Below are 8,688 nucleotides of genomic sequence, written 5' to 3'. Positions count from 1 at the left end.
CTGGAATGGAGCATTATTTCCATGTTGTATTTCCAAGCATACTGGTAACAATTTGGCCACTTGGAGTGGCTCTTCATGTTCCCTGAAATAGCTCTGGATGTCTCCTCTATTAATTGCTAGAGAGGAAAATGAGAGTTGTAGTGTCTGGTGAATGTGGAAACGAAGCCAAATGGCTGCTAAGACTATTAATGCTGAGACAGTGAGGAGTGCACACCTCTGCTCCCATGATCTTGTTTGGACTAAACAGAATCTTCTTTCTTTTGAAGTGTTTCACCAACCTACCCGAAAAGCTGGCTCAGTGGCTGGGTCTCTCCTTGTGTGCTGCACACAGCAGCCAGAGCTGGGGGTCACTCTGCTGGCACCCAGACCCACAAAGACCCTGGCCGCTCCAGTTGGAACCATTTTCCCTTTAGGACCCCTGCACGCTACATGATCTGTCATTATCCACGTTCACCCGTTCACCTGCCCCACTCACAGCATGTGCTCTGAAGGCAGGGACAAGGCTCCTCACTTAGTCGACACAACAGATAACAGGTGTAGATAGCTTCTATTCCAGACACTGTTCTAATGACTTTTAAATATTAACTCATTTGCTCCTCAAAGGAACAAAAGAAAAAACTCACTTAGGAAGTAGTGCCAACCACAAGCTGGCACTGTTAGTACTACCCATTTACGAGATGAGAAATGGAGGGATTGCTGCATGACCCTCCTTAAGTAACACAGCTGGCAGGGGAGAGGACAGCAGAGCTGGGATGTAAACCCAGGTGATCTGATTTGGAAGCTGGATCTTAGCCACTGTTCTAGAATATCTCTAACAAGGGAGAATCAATAGCGGTGGGTAGCGCTGAGTCTGATACCTTCCCCACCAGTCTGAGCATGGTGATGATCCGGAAAAACTTTTCTCAACCCCAGTGACCTAGTCCATTCAGGTTACCGTGACACTGCACCATAGGCTGGGTGGCTTACAAGCAGACATTGATTCCTCACAGTTCTGGAGGATGGAAGTCCCAGATCAAGGCACCAGCAGGTTCAGTGTGTGATGAGGTTTTGCTCTCTGATTCATATATGGTGAGTTCTAGCTGTGTCCTCACATCATATTAATAAAAGGGCGAAGAGGGCCCCCTGAGGCTTCTTCTATAAGGGCACCAATCTCATTCATGAGGCTCCACCTTCATGACCTAGTCACTTTCCGAAGGTCCACCTCCTAATACCATTACCTTGGGGGTTAAGATTTCACCATATGAATCTTGGGGGACACACACATTCAGATCATAGCACCCAACCATTCCAGATCTGATAAACCTGTTTACACTCTGTACTAGAAGCCCAGAAGCAAGGGGGAAGCGAGTGGAGGGAGGTGAGATGTAAGCTCATCAGAGGGCCTGTTGGGACTGGTCAGCATTGATCCAAAAGATCCAAAGCCTCAGGTGCCATAGGCCATCCTTCACCCCGACTCTAGCTCAATTTTCCAATCTCTAACGTGGGAAAGAAGGATGACTCAAAAGAAGGTTAACTGGAACAGAATAAATACTGAGAAAACCACAGCTACGCACATCAAAGTAAATCTGTGGTATATCAAAGACAAATAGAAAATATTAAAGAAGTTAGAGAGGGGAAAATGTTAGATTACCTTAAGGGTCCAACAGTAAAACCAAACATAGACTTCTCCATAAAAATAATGGAAGCCAGGGGATAATGGAACCACATCTTCAAAGTTCTGAAGGCAAATAAACTACAGACCTAGAATTCCATATCCAGCAAAAATAACAGCAAAATAAAGGTATTTTCAGGCAGACAAAGAGAATTTATCACCAGCAGGCTGACAACCAAGGGAAATACCAGAAGGTTTTTTTTTTGACAGAGGAAAATTATTCCAGATAGGAGCAGAGACACACAAAAAAAGAATAATGAACAACAGAAAGAGGAAATATGTGAGTAAACATAAATAACTCTTGACTGTGTAAAACAATAATAATGATGCCTTGTGGGATTTAAATAGGTGTAGAATTGAAATGCATGACAACAAAAGCACATAAGGCAGATGGTAAATGGAATTGAAGAATAACATCCTTACATTGTGCAGGAAGTGGTAAAAATATCAGTCTACATTAGATGTTAATAAGTCAGTGATGCCTGTTGCAATCTCCAAGTTAACCATTAAAATTAGTAATGTAATACATAAGAAACTTGCTAATAAAGGAGAAAGAATGGAAGAATTAAAAATAATTATAATCCAAAGGAAGCAAGAAAGAAGAGAAAATTGAACGTGGATCAGGCAGAAATAGAAAAGGGTGACAAAGGGGTAATTATAAACGTAAATATCTCTGCACATGCAGTAAGTTTAAACATAATATATATTTCAATAAAATACATAGATCATTAGACTAGAGGGAGATAACTACTTACAAAAGACACACTTTGGATTATTCAGAACAGTTTAAAATGAAATGTTGAAAAAGACATAGAGGATCTCTAAATGCATATTAAGTGAAAGAAGCCAGTCTGAAAAAGCTGCCTGCATACTGTATTACTCCAGCTATATGATATTCTGGAAAAGGAAAACTATGGAAACAGTAAAAAGATCAGTGGTTGCCAAGGGTTGGGGAGAGGGAGGAATGAATAGGCAGAGCACAGAGAATTTCAAGAATTTTTAGGGCAGTGAAACTATCCTTTATGATACTGTGATGGTGCATATATGTCATTATATATTTATCAAAACCCACAGAAGGTAAAACACCAAGAGTGCACCCTAATATAAACTATGGACTCTGGGTAATAATGATGTATCATTGTAGTCCGTCAATTGTAACAAATGTGTAATTTGTTTTTGACAATTATAACAAATGCACAATTTGTTGTTGATAATTATAATAAATGCACCATGGTGGCAATGTTGAGAATGCATGAGTTGAGGAAAGGGTATGTGTGAAATCTCTGTATCTTCTTCTCCATTTTGCTGTGAACCTGAAATTGCTCTAAAAATAAATAAATAAATAAATAGAGTTTCTTAATGGAAAATGATGTGTCAGGCAAATATGAAGTTAAAATAAAAGTTGAAGTCGTATTAGTATCAGACTTTGAGGCAAGAAGCATTATTAGAAATAAAAAGGGACCTTTGATAATAAGAAAACTTTCACCAGAAGGATGAAATAATACTAAAATTTTACATTTAACAACATAGCCTCAATATATGTACAAGAATAATTGACAAAACTAAAATGGAAATAGGCAAATCCACCCCGGCTGGAGTGCAGTTGTGTGAGCACGGCCCACTGCAGCCTCTCAACCTCCCTGGGCTCAGGTGATCCCTCCCGTCTCAGCCCCCCAACCAGGTAGCTGAGACTATAGGAGATGGAGCGAGACAGAGACAGAGAGAGAGAGGAAATACCGGGGTCTTACCTTTGTTCACTCCCACTTGTTTATTGTTATTGTCGTTTATTATTTGTTATTATGTTTACTGTTTGTTGGTTAGTTTATTTATTTTGAGACAGGGTCACTCAATCTTCTGGGCTCAAGCCATCCTCCTACTTCCGGTCCCCCACCCCCACTCCGGAAGCTGGGACTACAGGCAGGTGCCACCACAATGGTTTACATTTTTATTTTCTAATGTTTTATGTATCTTGTGTGTGTGTGTGTGTGTGTGTGTGTGTGTGTGTGTGTGTAGATGGGGTTCTGGGTTCCGCCATATTGCCCAGGCTGGTCTTGAACTTCCTGTGTTGTTTTTCTAGCCCTACTTCCAGTTTGTTTCTACAGTAGTTACTTGGAGTTGCTGTTGTTTTACTTCTTTGTTCTTTTCTCTCTCTCTCTTGTTTTTTTGTTTTGTTTTGTTTTGTTTTTATTTTCCTGCGCTCCTTTCTGCACGCTGAAGTTTGAAACATCTCCCTCAGTAACTGGCAAAACAAGCAGATCATAAAACTCAGTAAGAAAAGAGAAGATTGAACAACACAGGTAAAAAAAAAAAAAATGACCCAATTGGCTAATATAGAATATGTCACCCAGTATTTTAGAACTGTTACAAACCTAGGCCTGAAGGGAGGAGAGAAAGGAGTGCTTATAAGAAGGATGGTTGCCTCGAGAAAGGCAACAAGCTCAGGACAACTGCTAGGAGGCATCTGAGAGCTGACATCCCGACCTCACTGTCTTCCCTCCCAGGGCTCTCCATTGGCCAAGTCCAGATGAAAACCATTGATACAATCCCTACACTTCAGCCTCCCTGGGCAGAGAGTAGTGGAGAAGGGTGGGCAAGACAACTAGTGGTGGGGGCAAAGGAAAGTTACCCAGCACAGGTGTGCAAAAAGGAAACTTTCTTTTCTACAACTCAATGTAATTTTTGATTCCCTACCCCATCCTATCTTTTATACACACTTAATTGATTCATTTTCCTATAAACTCAGTCTTTGTATGATTTCTCGTCACTTAAGATTTAAAACTCATTTATATCAGGATTTTTCCCTTTTCAAGAATTCTTCCCTTTTCACGGCTTTTCATTGCTCCAGGGGCTGATGCTAAACTCTGAAGTTTATAAGGCAACAGAGGAGAGAAAAGGAGGAAGATGCCCTCTTCTTAGTTTCCATCTCTATCAGGTCTCTGGTGATCTCATGCTTTAAATAGGACTCATCCCACTTGGTCCATGGCATAGACAGTGTATGATGGGTGCTCCCTTCAGTGATGGCTTCTCTGATCTGCAGGCCCTGGTAGCCCTCTGGGGATATCAAACTACTGACTCAGCCATATCTCTAGCCATTTCCCAGTAGAAATTGTCCCAGCTGCAAGACTCTATGTGTATTCCCTAATCTCAGCCACTAGACCCTGGTTAGACCCACTGTAGTGTGTCTATGTCTCTACTAACTCCTTGGTCCCACTAGGCACACCTTAAAAAATTGGGATGCTCTACCAAGCCTTGGGAAACTATGGGGTGTATTGGGAAAGGGGACTATCCCTATCTCTGTCATAGCTAGGTATGCCTCCTCACCCCTCCTTTCTGTGGTCCCAGGACAGCACAGTAGATGTCACTAGCTTGCTGCTGGGCTACATGGCAGAAAGTGTGATACAAGTCCTCTCTATTCCCCAACCTGAACTTTATCAGGAGAATACGGACAGTGGAGTGTCCCCAACATGCCCTGACTGATGGGGGCACCTCAGTTTGGAGGGTCTTTGCAGACCCATTTGGAGGGAATGAGGAGAGCCAGAGACAGCATTACATCTCCTTTCAAGGATTTCCCAGTGTACACTCATACAGTAGCACTTGGACCCAGAGTCTGGTCTCTGTGTTCTCTGGTTCAATGTGACAAGTGCCACTGCAGCTCAGGGCAACCCCGTATCATGGACATGGCACAGAAGAAAAGGATGCTGGCGAGTGTCTCACGAGTCCCCCTCACAGTGCCCTGCCTCACGTGAACAGTTGGTTCCACCTCTTGCATCCTCAGTCTCATCCCCACTCACCTTCTGAAGGTTTTAATTTCTTCTGCCACCCTTTTCTCTCCTGCCGCATCAGCCTCTCCCCTCTGCTGGATCACTCAACAGCACACGTGCTCTAGGGGCTCATCTGAAAGCCAACCAGAATCCCCTTGGCTTTCCTCCTTCTCTCTGCTGTTGTCACATTTCTCCACTCCATATCAGCAAAACCTCTCTCAAAGATCATCTACACTGTCTCACCTGCTCTGCTCTCTTCAACTCACTCCAGGCGGGCATGCATCTCTGTTGCTTTATTGAAATTCCTTTTGTCAGTGCCACCATAAACCTGGCTAGAGTCAAATCTTTTTATTGCCTTCTGAACGGCACAGTGGCCACAGCTCTTTCTTCGCCACAGCCTCTCCTGGCTCCTGTAAACACCACTCTCTGCTTGTTTTCCTCCTCTCCCACCACAGCTCTCCTCTCAGCCTCATTGGCTGTCTTCCTCTGTTACACCCAACCTATGAACATTAGCACCAAAGCATATTTCTGGTCTTTCTTCTCCAAGTCTCACCTATGCTTTCCTCCAAATGCTGTTGGTTCTCATATTTACTCACAAGCCAATCCCCACTTCCAGCCTGCAAAGCTCCATACCCGAATGCCTTTCTGATCTCTCCACTTGCATCTCCAGCTGGCATCTGAAACCTAGCAGGATGAAAATAGAATATCTGGCTGGCCCCTTCCCTGCAACCTGTCTCTTGGCCTCATTATCCACCCAGCTAGCTTCTCCCACCCTTACTTTGGGACGTGCACACATTGATCCCCTATCCTTAATATACCATGCTTGAGCATCACAGCAGACCCCATAGCTGACATCTTCATGGTGACCTCCCTGGTCCAAGTCATCAACCCCTCTCACTGGAGCTATTTCAATACCTCAATACCTTCAACTCCTCTGCTGGCTCCTCTCCTTCCCCTCTATGATCTCTTCTCCACCCAGCAACCACAGTAATGCATAAACATATTGGAAACATGAAGCAGCTCATGTTACTCCCCTGTATAAACACTTCAACACTGGCCTATGTAGTCTTAGTATAAAATTCAAACTCTATGCCAGGTTTTTTATATATACTTTTTTTTTCAGTGATGGTCAAACCTTGAACTCTTATTTCATGTCTCAAAAACCAAAAATAAGTAAACAAATAAATAAATAATCTGAACGTACTCATATTGAATTTGAATTCTAAAAGCTTCATTGATAGACTTGAATGAGTATCTCCCAATACATGTGACAAATGTGGTTAATTTATCATTTCGATTTTAGCCAGCCAAATCTTATCTAAATCAACATGAGCATCAATTTTCACAAAATTAAAGACAAAATGGTTGTTTTAAACTGTCCCAGTTGCCAGATTCTATGTGCATTCTCTCATCTCAAAATTTCTCCTAAGTAGCAGAATGCCTGTAGTGGGAAAGGTATTTATGGGGCAACCATTAAATGGAAAGTTGAGGCTGGGAGGGAAGAGGACTTACCCAAGGGCAGGTGACTAACACATAGCAGAGCTGGGGTGCAACCTCAGGTCTGTAGGATTCTAAAGTTCCATGGGTCTGACTAACACATAGCAGACTTGGGGTGCAACCTCAGGTCTGTAGGATTCTAAAGTTCCATGGGTCTCTGAAGCTGGTTGTGGTCACCACTGCAGCCACCGAGCTCTGTACTCTGCAGCAGGCACAGTGCCAGGGGCTTTGCACTCATGCCATTTAGCCCTCATGACAGCTCAATGTGGTGCTTGCACACAGAGGAACTGAGGGTAAGGACTATACTAATTGCCCAAGCCAAACAGCAGTAAATAGTGGGGCCAGGATTTGAACCCACTTCTATGTGATGCTACCACCCACATTCAAAGCATGCCCCTATCCTGCCACCCCTACAGCTCTGAGACCTCAAAAGAAACAAGCTTTATTCTCTGGGAGTACAAAACGGTTTGGGGCTGGCAGAAAGACTGGTACATGGGATGGACTCTGGCCAGGACAGTGGGGATTCAGCCAGCCTGAGGAACTCCATCAGAGCAGCTCTGGGGAGACCCAGCTAGGGAGCCAGGACTGGAACCTTGATAGTTCAGCATTTCCCTTCCCATCTTCCCCCCTAGCTTTGAGGCTCTGGGAGTCTTCTGAAGCATCTTTCGGTCTGGGGAGAAGCTTGGGGTCACTAGTCCTCAGCCCCCTGCCCCTGAGATAAATAGTCATCTGCTCTCACCTAGGCTAGCCCTCCAGAGCAGAGATGCCATGGGCCTTCTGCCACCTGATGCAGGTAACTTCCTTCTGTCATGATACAAAACTCCCTTAGGATCCCACAACTCTGTGCCCCTCCTGCAGCATAAGAATGTCTGTCTGCTCTCTCACTCAACACCATGGCCCAAGAATTTGACTGTGAGCCTCAGAGCAGCCAGTGAGGGTAGCGCTTGAAGGTCAGACCATCACTGTCATGAACAGCAAGATGGTTAGGTACATGGGCTCAGGCAGGGCACCAGAGGAACCCAGACCTGGGGAGCTGGAGAGTAGATGCAAGCACAATTCAGAGAACCCTAGGAGGACACCATGCCTGTGTTTGCAGGTTCCCATCATTCTGTCTAGACCTGGTACCTGCCTCCATGCCCCATGCGCTGTTTGTGGGAAGAGTGTCCTCCAGTCATAGCATGAATGCAATGACTCCCTAGCATGCTGTGTGCCCTTGGAAAGTCACTGCATTCTCCTGCTTCCTTGTTTGTAAATGGGATGGGTGGCCAACAAACATACTTCTCCAGACCTTCTGGCCACATTTGACATAACATGTTCTCCTGAAGCCCTGTCAGTTCCTCCTTAGAGAGATGTGATGAACACCAGAATCACGGACTAACAGGGGATCTGTGTGGGTTTGCTGGGGTTGCTGCCTTACTAAGTGGCTCTGGGCAGGCTAATAATTATCTCAGAGCCCCAGTGTGACAAGGTGATTTCTAAAGGAAGGTCCTTCCAGTCTTAAGATTAGGTGACTGTGTTACTCCATTCTTGCTTTGCCATAAAGAAATACCTGAGACTAAATAATTTACAAAGAAAGGCGTTTTAATTGGCTCATGGTTCTGCGGTTATACACGAAGCATAGCACCAGCATCTTCTCAGCTTCTGGTGGAGCCTCAGGAAGCTTTTACTCATGGTGGAAGCTGAAGTGAAAGTAGACATGTCACATGGTGAGAGAGAGAGCAAGGACCGGTGAGGTGCAATGCTCTTTTAAACAACCAGATCTCACATGAACTCAGAGTG

The sequence above is a fragment of the Symphalangus syndactylus genome, chromosome 4 (assembly GCF_028878055.3).
Source record: "Symphalangus syndactylus isolate Jambi chromosome 4, NHGRI_mSymSyn1-v2.1_pri, whole genome shotgun sequence".
Classification (NCBI taxonomy): Eukaryota; Metazoa; Chordata; class Mammalia; order Primates; family Hylobatidae; genus Symphalangus; species Symphalangus syndactylus.
This window is presented reverse-complemented; position numbering follows the sequence as displayed.